Source organism: Spodoptera frugiperda, chromosome 10 (assembly GCF_023101765.2).
Source record: "Spodoptera frugiperda isolate SF20-4 chromosome 10, AGI-APGP_CSIRO_Sfru_2.0, whole genome shotgun sequence".
In the NCBI taxonomy this organism is placed as follows: Eukaryota; Metazoa; Arthropoda; class Insecta; order Lepidoptera; family Noctuidae; genus Spodoptera; species Spodoptera frugiperda.
The window spans coordinates 7,285,103-7,308,324 of record NC_064221.1 but is presented as its reverse complement, the minus strand read 5'-3'; the positions used below and the strand labels follow the sequence as shown (position 1 = coordinate 7,308,324).

Sequence of the window (23,222 nt, the reverse complement as noted above, 5' to 3'; positions counted from 1 at the left end):
GAGTCAAAGGTGACTTACTGACCGATATAGTGATCTGTCAACGCACAGCCCAAACCACGGACGGATCGGGCTGAAATTTAGCATTTTTCACCCATTTCTCAGCTCCTATTAGTCGTGCCTGCAGATAAGCGCATTCAAACAAATAAACTGTTTAGCTTTATATATTAAGTACATAAAATATCGATATTGTTATCATGCTACGACGATACAAACTTGTTTTAGAAGATATTTGTCCTACAATTACTTACGACACAGAGTTCTTTGCCCTTTCTATAAACCTTTGACCAAGTTTAAAAATAGGTGACATTTTTAACCGACTTTAAAATAGATTTAACCTGGCTCAGTTGTACTGTATAATGAGAGGATACTCTGAGCTAGTAATAAAAAGTACTACACAATTTACTTTGAACTTTTTTTAGGATAAAGTTTTTAGACGAAGTCAATCGAAAAGTATCTATAATTGTGAGAAACGTTCTTTGATTGAAATTTCTAACAAATTGAAATTGTAATATCACTTTTGTGAGATATACTAAATAAATTATTATGTTATCGGCATACTTAAGCACACACGACACACGACAATCGCCACGTCGTGCGTCGCGAAATGCTGCTCATGAATATGAGCCTCCAGTATAGCTTGAAACTAGTCGAGTTCCTACTACAGTAATAATGAAACTTATTAAAAAACGATATACTCGAAAATGAACGGTTTAGTTTCGTTTGCGCTAACGTTGACGAGCTGTGCCTATACTATTCAGTAAAAAAATAATTTCGTTTCTTACGAGTATAATCAATCCTAATTGTGATGCTCATAAAACCCTAAATTACACAAAAACTTTGGAATGTACTAAGTGAAATCTGTCGTGGACATAACCATATTTCAACGACTAAATAATCTACCAAGGCTAACAATTAACACAAATAGCTCAACCAAGAAAAAAAAAGAAACAATTATTTAACACTAAATACCACAAACGGATACAAAAACCTTCTTGAAATTTAATTAAATTAGATAGAAAAGCAATTTAGTTTGGCAAAAACGTTACATCTTAACAAAAACGGTTTTGTAAAAGGATTTGCAACGTTATTTTCGCGTTGCTCGACTAAGGGCGCTTTTCTACCAGAGATGTGCTATGCTACGCTACTGTGGATGCTCGTGGCTTCTATCAATCATAACAGACGCATAGCTTAGTACTGGCGAAAACGGACTCAGCTATGCCACGTTTTCTAAATGAAAAGATGCATGCTTGTATGTGTGCTAAAGATGCGTGCTATGTATTTTTAAGGGGTAAAAACATTCAAAGTCTTTTCCTGCCTAAGGCAAGGCGAGAGGGAGTGTCAGACTCTTGCTGACTAAAAACCACCCCGTTCTTACTCCTGCTTTGTAGTCGGAGCCTCGGTAAACCCGCTCTGGAGCCCGCAGCTAAACGGAGTTAGCTAAGCTACCTTTTTTTTGTATGGAAAGGTGCGTGATATGAGTGGCTTTCCTACTATCGATACATCGCATACTTGAGCTACACATCTTCCTCGCACAGCTACATAGCTCAGTATCAGCGGAAACGGTCACATAGTTTCACAGCTTAACTATAACATCTTCGTTGCATAGCTACATAGCGCATCTCTGGTGGAAATGCAGCTTAATGCTGCATTGTAGTGAGGTAGCCAGTTGTACGCTCATAATGATCAAGTAATGAATTCTTGGCAACTCTAAAGAATCACTAGGGTTGTCGAATTTATTTTCATTGCAGATTTGAATACAAATATTACGTCCGAAAGAATAATCTTTCTAAAGGTATTGAGGATTTCAATTCGCGTGAATTGTAGGAAATCCAATGCACCTAGCCATTTGCTTATCTAATATACACATTTCTATTAAAGAAAACACTGTGTACTCAGTTATAATAATAATCAAATTGTTTTGTTTTAATTTGATTTAATTTGATTTGGTTTATTTTAATTTAATTTGATTTAATTTTATTTGATTTAATTTAATTTGAATTTTGATTTTAATATAGTGTAATTTATTTTTTATTGTATTTGTATGTTTTTTACGTTTATTTCTATGTTTTTTCTAAATTTTGATTGATTTGTTTGTTTTGTTACATTTATTCTAATTTTAATTAAATTTGGAATTTCGTGCTTTTGATTGTGATTATGATCTGACTTTTGATTTGGATTTAAATTAATATTAATATTAATGTTTAATTAATCTGGATTGTAATATTGATAGTGATTTTTATTTGACTAATAATTTCGATTTTAATTTTTGATTGTTGCTTTGTTTTGATTTTAATTTTGATTTATGATTGTTGTTTTGATTGTGATTTTGAATTCGATTTTGTTTTGGTTTTTTAATTTTTTTAATGTTTCGATGTGACTCTAATTATTTTCCTATTGTAGATAAATTATGGTTTTTGTATGTTTTACATCTCTATGTTAGTATATTAGGCTTTATTTGTATGTGCTTATGGCACATCTTATTTGTTCATGGGGCATGCGGTGCTAACCTGTAATAAATTGTTACACTAACCTAAGATATTACATAATTACTTTAATTGTTATCAGTGTAAACAATTGTTGGTTGGCCAATAAACAAAAAAAAAATAAAAAAAAAAATAATAAAGTCGTATATTAAAATAATATGCAGTGTAAGTTCACATAACTGCAAAACTCATTCATATTTTGGTGTACTGGGTTAATAAACTTTATTTTGAAGTGTTTACACATCCAACTTTGGTTTTTATTTACCTGGATCTACAATACTCTACGTATTAAGTAAAAGTCAGAAACATTAAATCAATTAGATCGTGACAACCCTAACAACTGAAGCTTGTTAGGGTTGCCAGCAGAAATTTCATAATTGACACCATTTCTTCTATTTGTAAAATGAGGTTTTAATTACCTGTACATTGGGGATAGCCGTGATTACCTCTCCAGAGGATTTTTGTTTGAAAAACATAATTCTTGTTAGATAGATTAGGAAGGAGTAAAAACATGCTATTTTGTTTCAAATATTTTCAGAATGGTGTTAAAAGTATTTTGTATTAAATGGATTATTTTATTTATTTATACTTTATTGTACACCACAAAACCACAACATAAATATTTTTATGGTTTAAATAAAGCTGTTTAAAAATAAGGTAACTACCGGACACAGACATTTAATGAATACTTAAACGTTGTGGACAATTGGCAACGTTTTTGCTGTACGGGACTACATATTGGAAAATAGATGTGTGGCTTGGTTTGTAACATACCGCACTCACCGTAAAGAGACATGCATTGTGTTAAAGGGAAATCCAGTTATGACATCTCTGTATATTTACTTCATGGTCCAACCCGAGAATCGATCACAAAACCTCCTGCTCAGCAGTGACATTCGTAACCGTTAACCAACAAGGCAGTTTATTTACTGACATAATTATTAATGAGTGTTACAAAATGTTTCGAAAATGTTCGCTTAACTCGCTGCCAAACCCATGCACCGCTTGTAACAAAGTAGGTAACAATATTTTAATGAAAATTTCGTTCGCTACGTAATTTCAACGTGGCGTCCGAAAATCATTAACGTCGGGAATTAATAAGAAAATATTTTAATCACGTAGGTACTTGTCACGTAATTTATAATTACTTCTGACAGATTATCGAATAAAATCTTCTAGATTACAGTTTTTTTTAAGGTGGGAAAATCGTCTAATGACTTTTCAAAGCCTTGGGCGAGGCGAGAGAGAGTGTCAGACTCTTTAAAATATAGAAAATTCTTAGTACCTTAATATTCACAACAGAGATAAGGTTGAATTGGATTTAGATGCTCTTCGACTTAGCACTAGTTGGCCCTTATACAATCTTTGTAGACCTAACCTCCTACCAATACTACCTTCCTGTTACCTTGTATCGTCAGAATAAAAAAGACAAGACCAGGGCACTATCAATAAATGCTGAGTTCTAATTGGTTTCAGTCGGACGACTCCCAATTACGGAGGACTAGTGTGCTTTATGCGGCCCTAGTACCAGCGAGCGTTGTTAGTAGTGTTTTAATTATTTTTATTTCTGCTTTTTAAGCTTGGTGTCTTCTGTTTTCTTTACTTCATTTTTTTCAGAAGGCGTATAAGATATTCCGACTTGTTTTTGAAAATAAAAATCTTATTCAAATCTACAACCAACTTTTTTACTAACACTAAATGAACTTTGCAGGTCCAAAAGGAAATTTTTCTTTTGAGTGTCTCCAGTTTAGCATTTAGGCCTCCCCAATGGCTAAGCTAGAATAGAAAGTTAGTTGTAGATTTTTGTGTTTACTTATGATGATCAGAAGACATAGCACTACTTATTCAGATTACTGCATTCAAAATACATCTCTACAATAATACAAGACTGTAAAATGAATTAAAATTATAAAGATATTATAGTTTTCTTTCATCTCTTTACAAACTAAATTCGTATGCTATAATACGCTGTGAAGGCGCCATTGAGTCGGTTGTTTAACAAATAATAATTGTATTCTGAGTGACAGCGAGCAATTACGGCGTGGCTCTAGAATATGCTAAACACAACACTGACAGCTAAGAATAATTTGTTTAAACCACAACAGAAAAATGTTGGCACAAACTGTTTCTTTGAAATATTCTCTGTTTTTCCAAGTTTCCATTATACAATCGCTCGTTTTGCATCGATTCGTTCGTTAGTTTGAAGTTTGATAGTCGATCAGATGGATTTTATATGAATTTGCAGAAAGTGTTTTATATTATAAAATGTGCCGCTTTTTTGATTCTTCTTAACTGTCTCAGTAGAAAATTTTAGAGGCTAGACCAGACCTTTAAAGGCTGAACGAGTGACAAATTATATCCAAGTCTATAATATATCATTACGCATGCTTATTTTGGATTCTTAGGCTCCGTTCGCCTAGCGCTTAAATGCCATTTATCTAGGAGGGCTATTATTATAATTTTCATAACAAACTCTTACGAGGTTGTATTTATTTTCATATAATTTCAGTTCATGATCAAAATCAAAGTACTTATAGCAATTCACATGCTAAACTCACATTTGAAAGTTAAGAATATTATACTTTAGAGTTTATTACGTTCGCTCGTTTTGCTAAAGGTTACATCCCCAGAACAAAACTCCAAAGAAAGTCGGTTAAGAAATAAAAGCGAAAATGGCAGCCAATTTACTTATTTCCACGTTTCAAATGTGGGGTATCGTATCCAGTGTGTTATGTGATGTGCTCAGACCGCCGCTGGTTTTATGGCCACACATTAGAGGCGCCACTTCAGACTAAAATAGGAAAGAAAATAGTGTCAATGTTATTGTTTTTGTGTAGCTCTGTGTAAAAGCTGACCTTAAATTGAATTTGATTTGATTGTTGCTTTGTTTTGATTTTAATTTTGATTTATGATTGTTGTTTTGATTGTGATTTTGAATTCGATTTTGTTTTGGTTTTTTAATTTTTTTAATGTTTCGATGTGACTCTAATTATTTTCCTATTGTAGATAAATTATGGTTTTTGTATGTTTTACATCTCTATGTTAGTATATTAGGCTTTATTTGTATGTGCTTATGGCACATCTTATTTGTTCATGGGGCATGCGGTGCTAACCTGTAATAAATTGTTACACTAACCTAAGATATTACATAATTACTTTAATTGTTATCAGTGTAAACAATTGTTGGTTGGCCAATAAACAAAAAAAAAAAAAAAAAAATAATAAAGTCGTATATTAAAATAATATGCAGTGTAAGTTCACATAACTGCAAAACTCATTCATATTTTGGTGTACTGGGTTAATAAACTTTATTTTGAAGTGTTTACACATCCAACTTTGGTTTTTATTTACCTGGATCTACAATACTCTACGTATTAAGTAAAAGTCAGAAACATTAAATCAATTAGATCGTGACAACCCTAACAACTGAAGCTTGTTAGGGTTGCCAGCAGAAATTTCATAATTGACACCATTTCTTCTATTTGTAAAATGAGGTTTTAATTACCTGTACATTGGGGATAGCCGTGATTACCTCTCCAGAGGATTTTTGTTTGAAAAACATAATTCTTGTTAGATAGATTAGGAAGGAGTAAAAACATGCTATTTTGTTTCAAATATTTTCAGAATGGTGTTAAAAGTATTTTGTATTAAATGGATTATTTTATTTATTTATACTTTATTGTACACCACAAAACCACAACATAAATATTTTTATGGTTTAAATAAAGCTGTTTAAAAATAAGGTAACTACCGGACACAGACATTTAATGAATACTTAAACGTTGTGGACAATTGGCAACGTTTTTGCTGTACGGGACTACATATTGGAAAATAGATGTGTGGCTTGGTTTGTAACATACCGCACTCACCGTAAAGAGACATGCATTGTGTTAAAGGGAAATCCAGTTATGACATCTCTGTATATTTACTTCATGGTCCAACCCGAGAATCGATCACAAAACCTCCTGCTCAGCAGTGACATTCGTAACCGTTAACCAACAAGGCAGTTTATTTACTGACATAATTATTAATGAGTGTTACAAAATGTTTCGAAAATGTTCGCTTAACTCGCTGCCAAACCCATGCACCGCTTGTAACAAAGTAGGTAACAATATTTTAATGAAAATTTCGTTCGCTACGTAATTTCAACGTGGCGTCCGAAAATCATTAACGTCGGGAATTAATAAGAAAATATTTTAATCATGTAGGTACTTGTCACGTAATTTATAATTACTTCTGACAGATTATCGAATAAAATCTTCTAGATTACAGTTTTTTTTAAGGTGGGAAAATCGTCTAATGACTTTTCAAAGCCTTGGGCGAGGCGAGAGAGAGTGTCAGACTCTTTAAAATATAGAAAATTCTTAGTACCTTAATATTCACAACAGAGATAAGGTTGAATTGGATTTAGATGCTCTTCGACTTAGCACTAGTTGGCCCTTATACAATCTTTGTAGACCTAACCTCCTACCAATACTACCTTCCTGTTACCTTGTATCGTCAGAATAAAAAAGACAAGACCAGGGCACTATCAATAAATGCTGAGTTCTAATTGGTTTCAGTCGGACGACTCCCAATTACGGAGGACTAGTGTGCTTTATGCGGCCCTAGTACCAGCGAGCGTTGTTAGTAGTGTTTTAATTATTTTTATTTCTGCTTTTTAAGCTTGGTGTCTTCTGTTTTCTTTACTTCATTTTTTTCAGAAGGCGTATAAGATATTCCGACTTGTTTTTGAAAATAAAAATCTTATTCAAATCTACAACCAACTTTTTTACTAACACTAAATGAACTTTGCAGGTCCAAAAGGAAATTTTTCTTTTGAGTGTCTCCAGTTTAGCATTTAGGCCTCCCCAATGGCTAAGCTAGAATAGAAAGTTAGTTGTAGATTTTTGTGTTTACTTATGATGATCAGAAGACATAGCACTACTTATTCAGATTACTGCATTCAAAATACATCTCTACAATAATACAAGACTGTAAAATGAATTAAAATTATAAAGATATTATAGTTTTCTTTCATCTCTTTACAAACTAAATTCGTATGCTATAATACGCTGTGAAGGCGCCATTGAGTCGGTTGTTTAACAAATAATAATTGTATTCTGAGTGACAGCGAGCAATTACGGCGTGGCTCTAGAATATGCTAAACACAACACTGACAGCTAAGAATAATTTGTTTAAACCACAACAGAAAAATGTTGGCACAAACTGTTTCTTTGAAATATTCTCTGTTTTTCCAAGTTTCCATTATACAATCGCTCGTTTTGCATCGATTCGTTCGTTAGTTTGAAGTTTGATAGTCGATCAGATGGATTTTATATGAATTTGCAGAAAGTGTTTTATATTATAAAATGTGCCGCTTTTTTGATTCTTCTTAACTGTCTCAGTAGAAAATTTTAGAGGCTAGACCAGACCTTTAAAGGCTGAACGAGTGACAAATTATATCCAAGTCTATAATATATCATTACGCATGCTTATTTTGGATTCTTAGGCTCCGTTCGCCTAGCGCTTAAATGCCATTTATCTAGGAGGGCTATTATTATAATTTTCATAACAAACTCTTACGAGGTTGTATTTATTTTCATATAATTTCAGTTCATGATCAAAATCAAAGTACTTATAGCAATTCACATGCTAAACTCACATTTGAAAGTTAAGAATATTATACTTTAGAGTTTATTACGTTCGCTCGTTTTGCTAAAGGTTACATCCCCAGAACAAAACTCCAAAGAAAGTCGGTTAAGAAATAAAAGCGAAAATGGCAGCCAATTTACTTATTTCCACGTTTCAAATGTGGGGTATCGTATCCAGTGTGTTATGTGATGTGCTCAGACCGCCGCTGGTTTTATGGCCACACATTAGAGGCGCCACTTCAGACTAAAATAGGAAAGAAAATAGTGTCAATGTTATTGTTTTTGTGTAGCTCTGTGTAAAAGCTGACCTTAAATTGAATTGACTGAATTGACTGCACGGTTAGTGCGGTAGCTGGGCAACTGGCTGTCGCGCAATGGATATCGGTTTCGATTCCCGCTCGGAGCAACTCTTTGTGTGATCTGGGTGTCATGTTTCGGGTCTGGGTGTCATGTGTATGTGAACTTGTATGTTTGTAAACGCACCGACGACGCAGGAGAAAATCCTAGAGAGGGGTAACGATTTTTTTAAAATTTTGTACATTAGTGATGAAATCTGTACTGTATGTATGTACATAGTTATTACAAGAGTTTCGCTTCCTATTTTTGTTAGGGGTGTAAGAACACTTGTGTTTATATTTTTTGTATGCTTAAGTTGTAGCGGCGCTGGCAACCCGAGCGTTGACACGTCTGTCATCTCCCGTCTTTTGCTTTTTTCACTAATGTTTTTACTAGTTTAAGGTAAGCGTCCATAGTCCCGCATCGCAGGCAACGGATTTTAGTTTGCCTTGTATAGAAACACATACAACTGCGTCCACTGATCCGCACCGTACAGACCGCATCATGGGTAATGCCTTCATGCGATGCGTACTGATGATGTCGTACGGATGCGTACGATGCAGACCTGTAGACGCTTACATTTCAAGGGGATATTAAGAAATGCTTACGTAGTTTTGACGTTCCATTACTCATATTATAAATGAGTATTATACAAATGATACGTCTTTAAAGTTATTTTTAGTTTATTTGAATTTCAATCGATGTTGACTATAACGAGTTTCTAATAAATCACTATATGCAATCATTTTTCATTAAAATACATTTTTCTAGAATTTTCAGGTCATTGACTATTTTATTTCAATTGCTATAGACGCTGAAGGAATGAACGTGCAATTTGCTTTATTCGAACTTCAAACACGAAATGTTATGAATAAGTGGTTTTGACATCCAATACAAACGATGCTTTTATTTCGTCTTTACCATAATACCTAAGCTACCTTCAATATGAATAATGCAAATAGAATAGTAGTAAATTCAAACCAGGGTTGCAGACGTTCGTGCAAGTCAATTTTATAAACAAAAACAATAAAATCCTTTCACAATATTCAAACAACGATGTAAAAGATAAAGTATCAATTAGATTTCCTATCTTTTGAGACACGCAAAGATCGTAAATAAAATAGATAGAATGAATACGAAAGGGATTTCAACCCAACGTCGAGGGAAATAGTTTTTCCAAGTAGGTACTAGGCTGACATGCGGTGGTAAGAGGTTTTCTGTAAATCCGTCGCAGGCGAGACACGTACGGGGATAAATCCTTATCCATGTGGTTTTGTTTCGCTGCTCTACTCTTCATGTTGTCTTGGTGGATTGGCAAGTTTTATGGTGTGGTTTGTTGTTTTTTACGAGGACTCTCATAGCTTTATATGTTCGAAGTTTTTGTTGTTATAAAAATAGTGGAGTTATGGAAATAGTTATTGGTTATAACATTGCAGAATAGACTAACTTCGAGATATTTTATTGTGGTTTCTATGTGAACCGCAGTTGTTTGAAAAGAAGCCAATTTTTCTTTATTTTCAATTAGTTTCTGATTAAGTTTTTTCATAGTACACATTATTATTCGTTCTCATTATTCATTTCTTAGAAAAATAGTTACATTAACATTTAAGATACTAAGAGAAAACCATTTAAAAAAGAAAATAGTCTACCAAAAACATATTTTCTTTACATTGAACTACTTCCAGTAATCTAAATCTTGTGAAACATTTCTCGAACCATTATATAACATTAGCGCGAAAGCTTTTAAAGTTAAAATTAGCAATTATTTCCATTGATAGTCTACAACAAAGAGCTGAGTATGGCGTTTGGGTATTAATTTCCATGGCACGGGCGTCAGGGCTGGCGAAAGTTGAAACCATTGTTGTTTAATTTCGTTTTAAATTATTAGGCGTTTTTCTCGCTAATGGCGAAAAGCCAGCCCGTTTCGGGGCTTTTTATAGCACTCATTTGTAACGTACAATACACAAAATACGAAATTACTTTCACCTTTTTGATGTTACCAAGTTTTAATGTAACGAGTAATTTTGAAAAGAGATGTTGACACACGTTTATTGGCTGTGGAATGTCTGAATACATCGTAATCGTATCTTTATGAGTTTTTGACGAGGGAATTTAAATGTGGTTTTCTTTTCGACGAATTCAGTCCGCCTATTAGGCTGGCCGCACACGTACGGTTTCCAGATTAGGATTACTAATTAGGAATGCAGTTTCGGAAACCAGAATGTTTTTTCTTTCAAACAAAATGTTCAAACACGCGCAGACGTATGTAGTTATTAATTTTTTCAGTTCGGAAAAAAAATAGAATGATAGTTGCCTAATTCCGAAACTGAACATTTGCTGAACAACTGTTCACACTGAACCTGATCTTAAAACCTGATTTGGAAACTGAACGTAGCTAACTTGTCATCAACGAAACATAGCATCACGCCCTGAATTCCCTGAAAATTTGCCACGGAATGTTGATAGTTAGGTTTAAGCTTAATCACTTTCCGATCGTAATTTTTAGTTAATTTAGTATGTCCCATGTAAACATTTAACGTATATATAACGTAACATAACTTCACAACTGTCTCCCAAGGGGGTAGACAAAGACAATGGACTGCTAATTGCTACGACTCTTACATACCTTTTTCGCTTCATCAACAGTCATCAGTCTTTCAATGCATGCTTGTCGGTTACAGCCTGTACCTACTCTTACTTATGCCTCGATCTCTATAGGTTTTTTCTAACTAATATTCATTGTTTAATCATTTACCGTTATATTTTTAATAAATTTAAAACACATCTATCATAAGCTTAAATCTAGATAAATAATTAACAATTTGTAAAACAATAAATCAACGCCAGGCCTGGTGAGTAATGTAGCCAGGTATTTCTAATGCTCATTAATTATTACATTCAATTAAACACTACACGCGTACTGTCATAATAATGTGTATTATTAGCGGCTATGTGTTTTCAGCATTATTGCTTACCTACCTATTTTGGTTTAGGTATTCGCTAACCTCGATATAGGACTTTTGTTCTACTGGTAAAATCATCGCCATGGGCGAGGCGAGAGGGAGTGTTTAGACTCTTAGTGACTAAAAACCACCCTTTTCCTACCCTGCTTTTCGAGCCGGACCGGTAAACCCGCTAGGTAGTCCGCAGCTCCATAGGTACAATACTTTTTTTTCCGGGGGGAAAATCATCCAATGACATCTCGCGTCTTTGGCGAGGCGAGAAGGAGTGTCAGACTCTTACTGACTAAAAACCACCCCGTTCCTACTCTTGCTTTTCGAGTCGGAGCCCTGGTAAACCCGCTAGGTAGTCCGCAGCTCCATAGGTATAATACTGGAGTTTCAAATAACATTTTAATCTGTGATTAATATGTGAAATGTAGGTACGTGAAATTGTATGTTTGTAATTGCAACCCCTACTCAGGAGAAAAGCCTAGAGTGGTGCAATGTATTTAGGAACCTATATAAGTGGGTATAAACGATATTTTTATAATACCTATCGTGAGACATACTAAATAAACTAAATAAGAAACGGTGTGACGTCTCGCAGCCTACTGAAGCAGTAGTCTGCGCGCGCTGCGTAATGCGTATGGTGAATGGTTTCTCTGTGACTCGAAACTAGTAGAGCTTTTCTCCATTAATGTATGTGAGTAAACCGTGATTTCTTAGTTAAATTAGGTATAAACGTTTTTCTATTACCTATAGTTATTATTCCATAGAAATGGGGTATTTGTAATAGGAATGACCCTATAACAAACGATTAAAAAAACTACTAGGGAATAAGACAATCAGAGAGTCATGTTAGCTAACGAATGAGGAAAAAACTGTGGAGGAAAATATACTTTTTTTATTCCTGTTATAATGGCAATCTGTCACTACATAAAACTATAAGAGGTCGAAACTAAGAGGAAACGTGTGTGAGAAAATCTGAAATAAAGTACAAATACAGCGAAATACGTGGGAAGAATGATTTTTTTTCATGTTTTTTGCGAATTTTCCTCATTTTTTTCCTGTTCTTACGAGGATTCTTGGAATCTATCCTAATATAATATATGAAATGAGCAAATGTTTGTTTGTCCGTTCTAATGTTATAAACGTGTCACTTTATTTGTCTTTCTCATACGTCGAAAATAGCGATATACTAACAAAGGTATGGCAAAGATAACTAATATTTCACAACAGTTCTAGAATCATATTCAATCCGTTATACTAGGACTTCATAAATTTAAAGAAACGTAATCCTAGTTTGCAGACACTATTTTCGAGAAAAATAACAGCGACTTACATTAAAATTCGACATGATCCTTCTTATTTCTGCTTTCCTAGTACTCAAAGATCCTTCAATGTAAGTCTAGCCTTTTAAGGTTAAAGACATGTTCTAAAAGGAATGAAATATGGTAGGTACTAAGTGAGCTAGCTAAATGGTGTAATGCTGTAGTGACGGTAAGGACTGGTAATGGATGGGTGGGCAAGGTCGTCAGAGTATGAAAGCTAGAGACACGAAATGGTGGTACCACCCATATTTGAATAAATAATGCTAAGTAGAGAATTCTCTAGCTCTATGAGTACAGTTCTAAAAATTATGCACTGTAACAAAGTCTGAGTTCAAATGTGAACTAGTCGGGAAAGGGCAGTGTTTTATAATTGTGTATTAAAATTCTACATAAAATTAATGGTAATAGTAAATAATGAACTTGGTTTTAAGTACGAACAGAACATGGTATGCTGGGTGAATTCTCGATGCAATATTAGAAACAAATATAGGTAATTATAAAAAGGGAACCGCTTTCAATATTCTTTACCGCCTCCAATTTTTTTAAGTCACATAATATCCCTTAATCATTCTCTAAGTCTGAATAATACTTTGCTGAAAATTGCGTCCAAATCGGTTAAGCCAAACGCGAGGAAATCGCAAACAATCATACATACAAGTCAAACTGAGAACCAATTTTTTTTTAAAGCCGGTTAAAATAGAATAAATACCTGGTTTTTACTGATACTTTCCACAGCGACCCACTCAGCTCTATATACTTTGCAATACGAAACATGTGCATACATAGACATACTATAACACAATTTTCGTCACTTACACGATTACAGAAAAGTACGAAACATTTTCAAATGTATTAGACTTCAATTTCTCCAAGTGGAGCCCATAAAAGGGCCGCAAAACCACTATTTCTTCCCATCTCAATACGCTTCGATATCAATATAGCGCATACCTAATTGTAGGCTAGGAAAGGCAGCCTAATTTACATACTCAGTAATTTCAACCGTACGTTTGGATTGTAGGTCGGCCATATTGGCATAGGGTTACCATCCTTCAAATTTACATAGGACACGATTTTTTACGACCGATTTTAGGCCGGATTGTCCGATATTAGGGGATTTCGTGTCGCTGATATTAGTACACCCTGTAGTAATTCTGGTGAATGGTTTTTGTAACTGCCTGTTTGTTTAATGTATGGGTTGGGTTTAGTACTATAATATTGCTTGATGGGTTTGATTTCCTTTCGGAATATGTTGGTTTTTTATGGTATTAGTATACCTGATGGTAAGCAATTGCCGCCGCGCATGGGTTCCTGAAATAACAGAGGCGTTACAAGTGCGTTGCCAGCCTTTTGGGAGTAGTTAGGGAATCGGGGATTGAGAAGTTTGGGAAGGGGGGTAATTGGGCCTCCGGTAACCTCATTCACACAACGAAACACAACGCAATCATTGTTTCACGTCGGCTATTATCTGTGAGGCCGTGGTATCTCTCTGGTCGAGCCGGCCCATTCGTGCTAAAGCACGTCTCTCCCGCACTTATCTGGATAGGGATATGTTTAAACAAGTTGCACACATTATAATTTTTGTGTGTTTATCATAGTATTACGTCCCCCATTATAGCAAACTTCGATCAATGGCTATATTCTAAAACCGAAAATTCCAATACAGCTTTGTCACAAATAGTTGTTATTGTACCAACAACAAGCCACTACTATGTAAAACACCATAAATATTCAACCTCAGCCATAAAACAACCCATAGACAAACGAAACTCTATTAGCGTTGGAAATTAACTCCGGACTAAATGTCCGATTTAAATACGTGTCCGGAATTAATATCGATCTCGAAATTCCGGAATCAACTTTTCGCCAGTTTTGCAGTTCATCTCTGCTCTCCTAGTACATGACTTGGCTGGTAATCACCGGGGATCGTGACTCGATTGGTGATAACGCCAATCACCTATTATGCAGATTAGATTAATGGATGGTTATGTACCAGGCTTTCATAAGAAGCAGGATGCTTAGTGGAAATTTTTCTGGTAAAAATGTTTTTGTAAAATTTTTCTTGTTGATACCTATTTTCTTATGAGATTTGGTCTAATATGGAAAGATGTTATTTATTTTTATCTCTTTCGATCATATTTTTTGATTTATTTCAGAGCACATAGTCGAAAAGTGTGTATCTATCTTTAGGATGTCTATAAGGCTTAATTTTCTTTGTGCTCTTTCTTTTTAGTGTACATCCCAATTGGTCGATGTTTGTATTTTTTTCAGACAATAACATTTTTTTCTAGTATTATAGCCAGAAGTATATCATTAGTACATTATCGAGTCAGAAGATAAAAATCTATGTATAATAGACTCTGAAAATAATTAAATAATACCCTTACTATCAAAGCCTACAATTTTCAAGGCAAACTTTGTAAGCAGCTCAAACACTTTGATGTAACAAGAAAATAACGTAAAACAAGTTCTGTGTTAAACTGTAACAAAACCTTTTTCAAGTATTTAAGTCTGGAAACAATTTTGAAACTTGAAAGCATTACTAAACTATACATTGCCTTAGGTTTTGTTCCGTTAAACAAATATATACCCGATTTGTTCTTATAAAAGGAGATACATATTATATCGTCTGTTTCACCACCTTCATATAAGTATCCAACAAACTTATTTGACAGATAGTTCATACAAATATCGTTTATAATTATTTATCTGGTACAAAGCGTGTAGAGTTGTTAGGTGTTGGTGTGTTGTTCGCAGTTGTAAAGTATCTACTCTGAAATAGCGTAGTATCTGTATATATCTGATAAGTATCTGTACTTAAAACTTACTTACATTGCACATGACAATTTGCTCCGGTGTGGGTCGAAGTTAATCGACCCACCTCGGTACAAATAGATGTGTTTTCCATCACACCCCAAATGACAATTTTTTTGCCATTTCTTTTATAATTTAAACTCGAGATCAAACAACAAAGCTGAAATATTCATAAATGATAAATGATAAATGATATTTATTTTGCAAATAGGTTATAAAATAACACTTTTACACGTCAATCTCTTAAATAACTAGATGAGGCCGGCATTTCCTATCCGACTACTCTGAGAAGAAATGCCGAAACAAACTCAGAGGTCATAGTCTCTTTTAAAGTCCAGACAAAATCAATTAAAGATGTCGGAGAACCGTGCAAGTTGATTCTGTAGTGGTCTTTTGAGGAAAGAACCACAGCAGTTTGAGCGGACCTGTTCAGATGGCAGCACGCATGTGTCAGTTTACAATCAGCTCAGCTGACGGCTGTTGCTGAATGATCCGACGAACAACACCAACCAAAAGAACATTTGGGTAGGCCACACAAATGCTCAAACTGTCAGAATATAATTTACTAAAAATAAAATGACTAGCAAAAGTCTCACACGGTCCTCAAACTAACAATTTTAAAAGGAAATATAAAAATATAAAAGGAAAAAAAAATATAAAACAATGTCAAATTAAGTTTATGTCAAATTGTATAAAAAATGTAACTATATGTTACAAACATGTCAGCAAGACCTGTGTGGACATTATAGCAGTTCATTCCCAAGCCTGACTATCCTCCAAGTAGTCTTTTATTTTATAAAAAGCTTTACTACAAAGTTTTTCTTTAATAACATTTTTAAATTTACCTAGGTTTAAACTTTGAATATGGCTGGGAACTTTATTGTAAAAGCGTATACTTTGACATCTAAACGAACCGCTTATTTTCTTAAGTCTAGTAGTAGGAACAACATATTTATTTTTATTTCTAGTGTTGATATTGTGTATATCACTGTACTTTTTAAATAACTTTATGTTTTTATGAGCATACACTATATTTTCATAGATATATTGAGAGGCAACAGTCATTATATTAATTTCTTTAAATAGTTCCCTGAGAGAATGCCTCGGACTAAGATTATAAATTGATCGAATGGCTCGCTTCTGCAGCACAAAGACAGACTGAATGTCAGCAGCATTCCCCCACAGGAGAATACCATATGACATGATACTATGGAAATAACTAAAGTATACTAGACGCGCTGTATTTACATCAGTTAAATTTCTAATTTTTTTAACGGCATATGCTGCTGAGCTGAGCCTTTTCGACAACTTATCTTCAGTCTGAAACATTCCCAGTAATAAACTACATTGCCTAAAACTAAAGCAATAAAGGAAACAGGAATCCTAATATTCTTACTTATACAAAGTCATTAAAATCTTCCCCATCCATTTCAAATTAAACCTTATCACCATAAACACATTAAGCGCAATTTCTAACGCAGCAAAAACCAATATTGACCTTGAGAATTCCTAATCCTCTTTATCGTTCATTTCCCATCAGATCAGCAAGTTTGTTTGTTCGTAAATAACCAGTATATTTTGCTGTTTCCACACGTCATCTTGGCTGGGAAGTTTTTGATAAATACTCGCAAACTTGGGCCGTATGCTGGTGTGACGTATGGCTCAAGGCACAACTTTGGATGTGTTATATATATTGGTAAATATGTATTGCTGAAGGAGCTAGGTTATTTGGTAATTGTCTTGTGTTGTTGTGGTTGTGTTGTTTATTTTGGAATGTTTTTTTTTATTGGTTCATTTGGTAGATAAGGTGTAATTATATGTCGTTTTGTAAGGCTGTTGTGTGTGTGTTGCTTCTGGAAATATAGATTTTTTATATTAATTTCTTAATAGAAATACGTCTTATTTGGTACACTATTGTAAAAAATCAAACCTGAAACCAAAGAAACGACATGCAATGATGAATTAAAGTTTATTTTTTACAATTCTAATAGTTTTGACACAAAATGTATACATTCCAATCATTCTAAAAAAATTCGTCATTTTATAAACAATCGCGCAAAGCTTTCCAAATTCAAAATAAAAGAAACATATTTTCTTTAAAAATGTGTTTTTTTTTTTTATATATATTCGGTGCCGACTCGACCAGAGTGATACCGTACATAGGTCTCACAAAAATCAGCGTGAGAGAACGCTTGCGCTGTGTGTGTTAAGGTAACCGGAGGGTCAATCCTCCCCGTGAAAAATTGGTAGGAAACTAAAAAAAACCTTACATTAAAAAAAAAACTATGTGTAATAATGTTTCATCTTAACAAAATAAGTATTACTGCGACATCTTGAAAGTTTTAATTATTTGGTCAAAATAAATATTACAAGCAAACACCACTTTGCGGAAACTCCATCGAAAAAATACGTGCAGAAAGTTCGACAATTTTTGAGTTAATTGTCAATTATTATAGGTATTTTTTTTACTCTATGTTGGGTTGTTTTTCTCTTATTGTTTTTTTAATTGGAAGACTAACTGGCCCATATTTATTATTGGCATTTTTATTAATTTGTCGTTTTTTTTTTTTTTAATAGTAACAGCCTAGGATTGTATTCAAACTACATTATCTTCAAACACAAAAAAGTAAGCAAACAAACAAACACAAACAACGTCACGCCTTTTATCCCCGAAGGGGTAGGCAGAGGTGCACATTATGGCACGTAATGTCGTTATACAATGTACACTCACTTTTCGCCATTTGTGTAATAAGTCCCATATAATAGGGGGTGAGCCTATTGCCATATATCGGACACAATTCCAGACTCCGTACTGCTACTGAGAAATTTTCGAAAAAGGCCAGTTATACTAACTACTAACAAATACACATCCATATTTACAACACAGATATTATAGTATAGTAAGGCTATGATAGGACTATTATTTTATACAATAACTATTTCAATTACAATAATAGATTAGCCGGTTCTAATCGGGAGCTGGATCGAACGGTAAATCAAAATGGTGGGCCACGCAGGGTCCAATAACTAATATAAATGTATAAATTTGGGTCAATCCCTTTACGCCAACATAATACAAAACTAAATTAGTTCATAAATTGAGTTTTGATCCAACAATGTTTATTATTTATACAATAAAGGGGCTCGTGGTTAAGGTAAGGCTGTATAGAACTGGTTAAGCTTTGCTTGGTCAAGGCTTAGGTTGCTTTTCTACCAGAAATGTGCTATGCAACTATGCTTAGAAGATGTAATGCCCAAACTGTGAAACTATGTGACCGTTTCCATCGATACTAAAATATGTAGCTCTGAAAGGAAGATGCGCAGCCCGAGTATGTGATGTATCGATAGTAGAATAGCACACATCCATAGCACGCATCTTTAAATATAAAAAAACATAGCTTAGCTGAGTCCGTTTCCACCAGTGCTAAGCTATGTGAACCAATGAATATGATTGGTGGAAGCCAAACTCATCCACAGCAACGTAGCATTAGCACATCTCTGGTAAAAAATAAAAAATGTTAAGTATTGGCTTACCCGCAGCTTCACCCGCGCTTTTAGAGGAAAAATACTATAACATTTTTTAATCTCCAAATGTATAAAAATCATTCATACCATAAAAAGTTACATTTCAACCTGAAAGAATACCAAACAAATACACCTTTGGCATTTTAGTAAAGATTCGTAGTGGTGAACCTCTTACATATGCACAAGCATTTTTTTTGTTTTATTTTTTGAGGGGCAAAATAATCCAATGACTTCTCCCGCCTTGATCGAGGCGAAAGGGAGTATCAGACTCTTACTGACTAAAAACCACCCCGTTCCTACTCGTTAGGTAGTCAGCAGCTCCGGGCACAAGCAATCTAGAATAAAAGATATATATATTCGACGGATTTTAATTAAACTTGATGTAGCAATAGTGTTTGGTAGCGGGAGCGATATCCGCTTCCCGGTACAGATATTTAATATCAAGCCTCATGTCTGTTTCGTGTGCTGAAACCACATTTCGTTATGTAACATCGTGTCTCTTAATCTTCAAAGGGGTAGGCAATGTTACACTTTTCACCAGTTGTGTTATGAGTAAGTCCCATGTAATATAGCCTGTCGTCAAACATTGTGGGTTATTTAATTACTAAGAATCTTTGAAAAATCAAAATTAATCTTATTTGGTTTATCTAAAACCAAAAAATGTTTGTGAGATGCATTGGTTGTCTTACCAGGGATGCAGAATTGATAAGTTTTATAATCTAGAGAAATTAATTTGTCTCTTGATTTGACCAACAGGTGAACTATTTCGTTTTCAAAGGTAAGCTACCAGGCAAGCATAAAGAAAAAAGAGCAAAACTACAAATGAATAATTATTAGAACCAAACATTAACCCAATTCGTTGACCTGGCTGAGTTCAAACGGAGATCTTTATTAATATATCCATTACTGAGCCGATTCGTGAATAATTGATAGCTTTTGCTAATAAAGTAAATATGTTTGTGGATGTATTTTGACCTTTTGGTTAGCCTGTAATATTAAATAAACAGCCGGGCTTGTTATGGCAACATGGCCGCATGAATCATGTTGTTTTAGTGAGAACGGTTTACGTGGAAAACATTTATATTTACCAATTGGTTTGTTGAACTAAATGACGCAGAAATACATTCGAGTAGCAGCGTTTATCGCGGCTTTGTTGATGAAATAAGGCATATCAATTGCCAGAAATTCTAGTGTGAGTTTTTAGACTTCGATATTCCGAAAGTAGAACGAAACTATTGCATCGTGACTGATATGATGATTTGATATCTAACAAAATGTCAGTGGTGGGAAATAACTGCATAAGTTTTGACTCGCCTTATCAATGCTACCATATAATAAAATAATCCTCGCAACATAATATTTCATAATTTTACTTAACTAAAACAAAAATAAATAATATTTAATTGTCAATTCGTACCCGTATCTGTTGTTGGTATACCAGGGCAGCATACAATTACTAGGTATACACAGATAATGGTAAGCTCATTAACATTTAGTATAACGCTCGAATGCTCAATTGGCCGCGGTCCAAACGCTGTGTGCCCAACGCTTATGTTTGTCAATTAAAATATAGCTCGTATTTAACAGATATTAAAGTTTGTGTTGTTATGCAGGGTTGATCATTTGTTCCAGTGATGGAGAGTTCTAAAGAGAAGGGTCTAAAGTAGTGGATGTTGATCCAACGCCTGCCTTTGTCAAAGAAACAAAAAGATAATTATCCTTTTCATTCAAACTTATACATATTTTGTTTTAATTTTGGTCCTTTTCAAAACATTATACCCTAGTATAATTAAGTCCGGCTCCATTTTTTTCTGTTTTCATTTACAGTTCTAAAACTACAGCATGAAAATGTCTAGACACATAACAACAGAATTTCATAACTTTTCATAATAACCAACGAAAATAATGAAGCGTACATTTGACCTCCACAAACGTATTGATTTTCTAAGCACTTTCCAGAATTATTCATATAATTTCCTTTTTTTATCGACTCGTTTAATAGTTTATGACAAATTTCTCGATAATGGCTCCTTGCTCGACCTTCGATATCGAATATAATTGATTAACAAAAGTTATTTGTTTGTTGTCAACAAAGGCCATTGTTTTTGTGACTTTCATGTCGTTAACAAAAGTTTGTTTTGTAAGCTGTGGGCGGTGACGGAATATTTTTTTTAAATAGGTACCATTGGTAAATATATTAAAGTCTTTTTGTTCCCAATTACGTAGGCTTGCTGTTTTTCTTAAAAGATCTTGAATATGCAGCAGATAGTTGAAAGACGAAGTGGTAGGCTTTAAACATACATTACTACCACAAATTGACAAGCACCAGGCAATCATAAAACGTAAAAGTATGTGTTGGGTTTTATACTTCGTAACTGCAAAAATTTCAAACACGCCTCAACTAAAATTGCAATATTTAACTCAATAGTCAGGTCAGGCTTGGAATATTGCAGTATAGTTTGGACTCCATTCTACGACATACATAAACGTCGTTTAGAGTCAGTGCAAAAAAGATTTCTTTGGCACTTATCATATCACTGCAATGTAGGCAGAAATATATCTAACTACGGCTCACGCTTGAAGCACTTCAAACTTCTGAGTCTAGAAAATCGCCGTATGATCCTAGATCATCTGTTCCTATATAAAATAATAAATAATCACATTGATTGTCCACGGTTGCTGAATCAAATAAATATTAACGTGCCTTACAAACTCGCTCGGAAGTCTAGATATCGGTTGTTTAGCGCTAAGAACTTTAAAACCAATCTGGGCCATTTTTCAACTGTAAATAGAATGCAGGTTCAATTTAGTCGTCTGTCAAGCTCACGCAACGTAGATATCGACATGTCTTACTCTTTACATAAATTCAAGTCTACCATACACAGGGCATTATCATAAAGGTGAAATTGGTATATTATTGTTATTTTTATTGTTTTTTTTTTAACTTAGAAACTTAGAAGATGTTTAGGTTTTTTCTTCATCCTTTCTGTTATTTTTCGATAGCACAGGTCAGCGCAAGGTAGTTACATCGAACAATCAGCGTTAATTTACATGATCACTTACTTTCAATTCATCTATAATTATTTAATATGTCAATGTAAGACATTGCTGTATGACACAGAACTTATTAATGGATTGACACATGTCAATCCATTAATAAGATCTGTAAATGTTTGTTACTCCTATGTTTAATGCATGCCGTGGCAGCCTTTAATTAAGGCTACACTACAAAATGTATTTATGTGAGTGCTATAACATGTATTTTCTGGTGTATGCTTTGTTGGTTGTCCTTAAATAAATAAATAAATAAATAAATAAATAAAGTAAGTAATCTTTGTAGTAGGGTTGGAGATATTACACTTGTGAATAAATAGCGAATGTTTTCTGGGTACAAAATTAGGAACCGACGTCTTTACCCTACTTGGTGTACATATAATCACAAAACTTGGGTATAGCTCTTATCATTATAAGTTATATCAAGAAAACTTTTCTCACTCTCACTGTCAAAACATTCATAAATAAACAAGTTGCGCAGTAGAAAATTACTAACTACAATAATTTTCCCCAAAATAGACTACCTAAAATTACAGTTTTGGCAAGCAAAGCTAGTTCGTTATGTCTTGATATTAACGCGAGCTAAATACACCTGGGACACCTAGAAGCAAACACAAATAAAACATCTGTGATATTAAATATTGATCCAGAGCCAGAAATATGTGGAAATGGACACGCTCCCACGAGGACAGTCCATCGAAGCATGAAGTTACATATGGTGCACGTACCAGGATATCATTAATTAGGTAGAGGTGTTTTGTACACTCTCGTTTTCGGTAATGGGCAGCAAGCATTAATGTTATGCAAATAGATACCTTAATGCCTGATTTTAACGAGAAAATCTGATTAAATTCGTAATTAGTAATGGAAAACATATTATTACATGAGACTCGTAACATACATATAAAATATATTAAAAAGTTCGTGTTACATAGGTATAAAAAAAATACATTTATTGGGCAGCCAGTCTCGCAAAAACATAAAATAAATAATAAAAAACAAATAAAACTAGTGACTAAAACAAGTTTGTTTTCCTTCACTGAACATTATTCAATTATAGTTTATAGATGGTAAGCTGCCTGGTCGCTGCTCCTTTATTATGTCGAT

The 23,222-nt window shown here is 34.0% G+C and overlaps 1 protein-coding gene across 4 annotated transcripts in view; it reads left to right on the top strand.

The window, feature by feature from the left end:
- The window catches only part of LOC118277061 (inactive dipeptidyl peptidase 10), a 183,826-nt gene that overhangs the window by 28,085 nt on the left and 132,519 nt on the right, over positions 1-23,222 (top strand). The gene's annotated exons all lie outside the window — the stretch shown is intronic.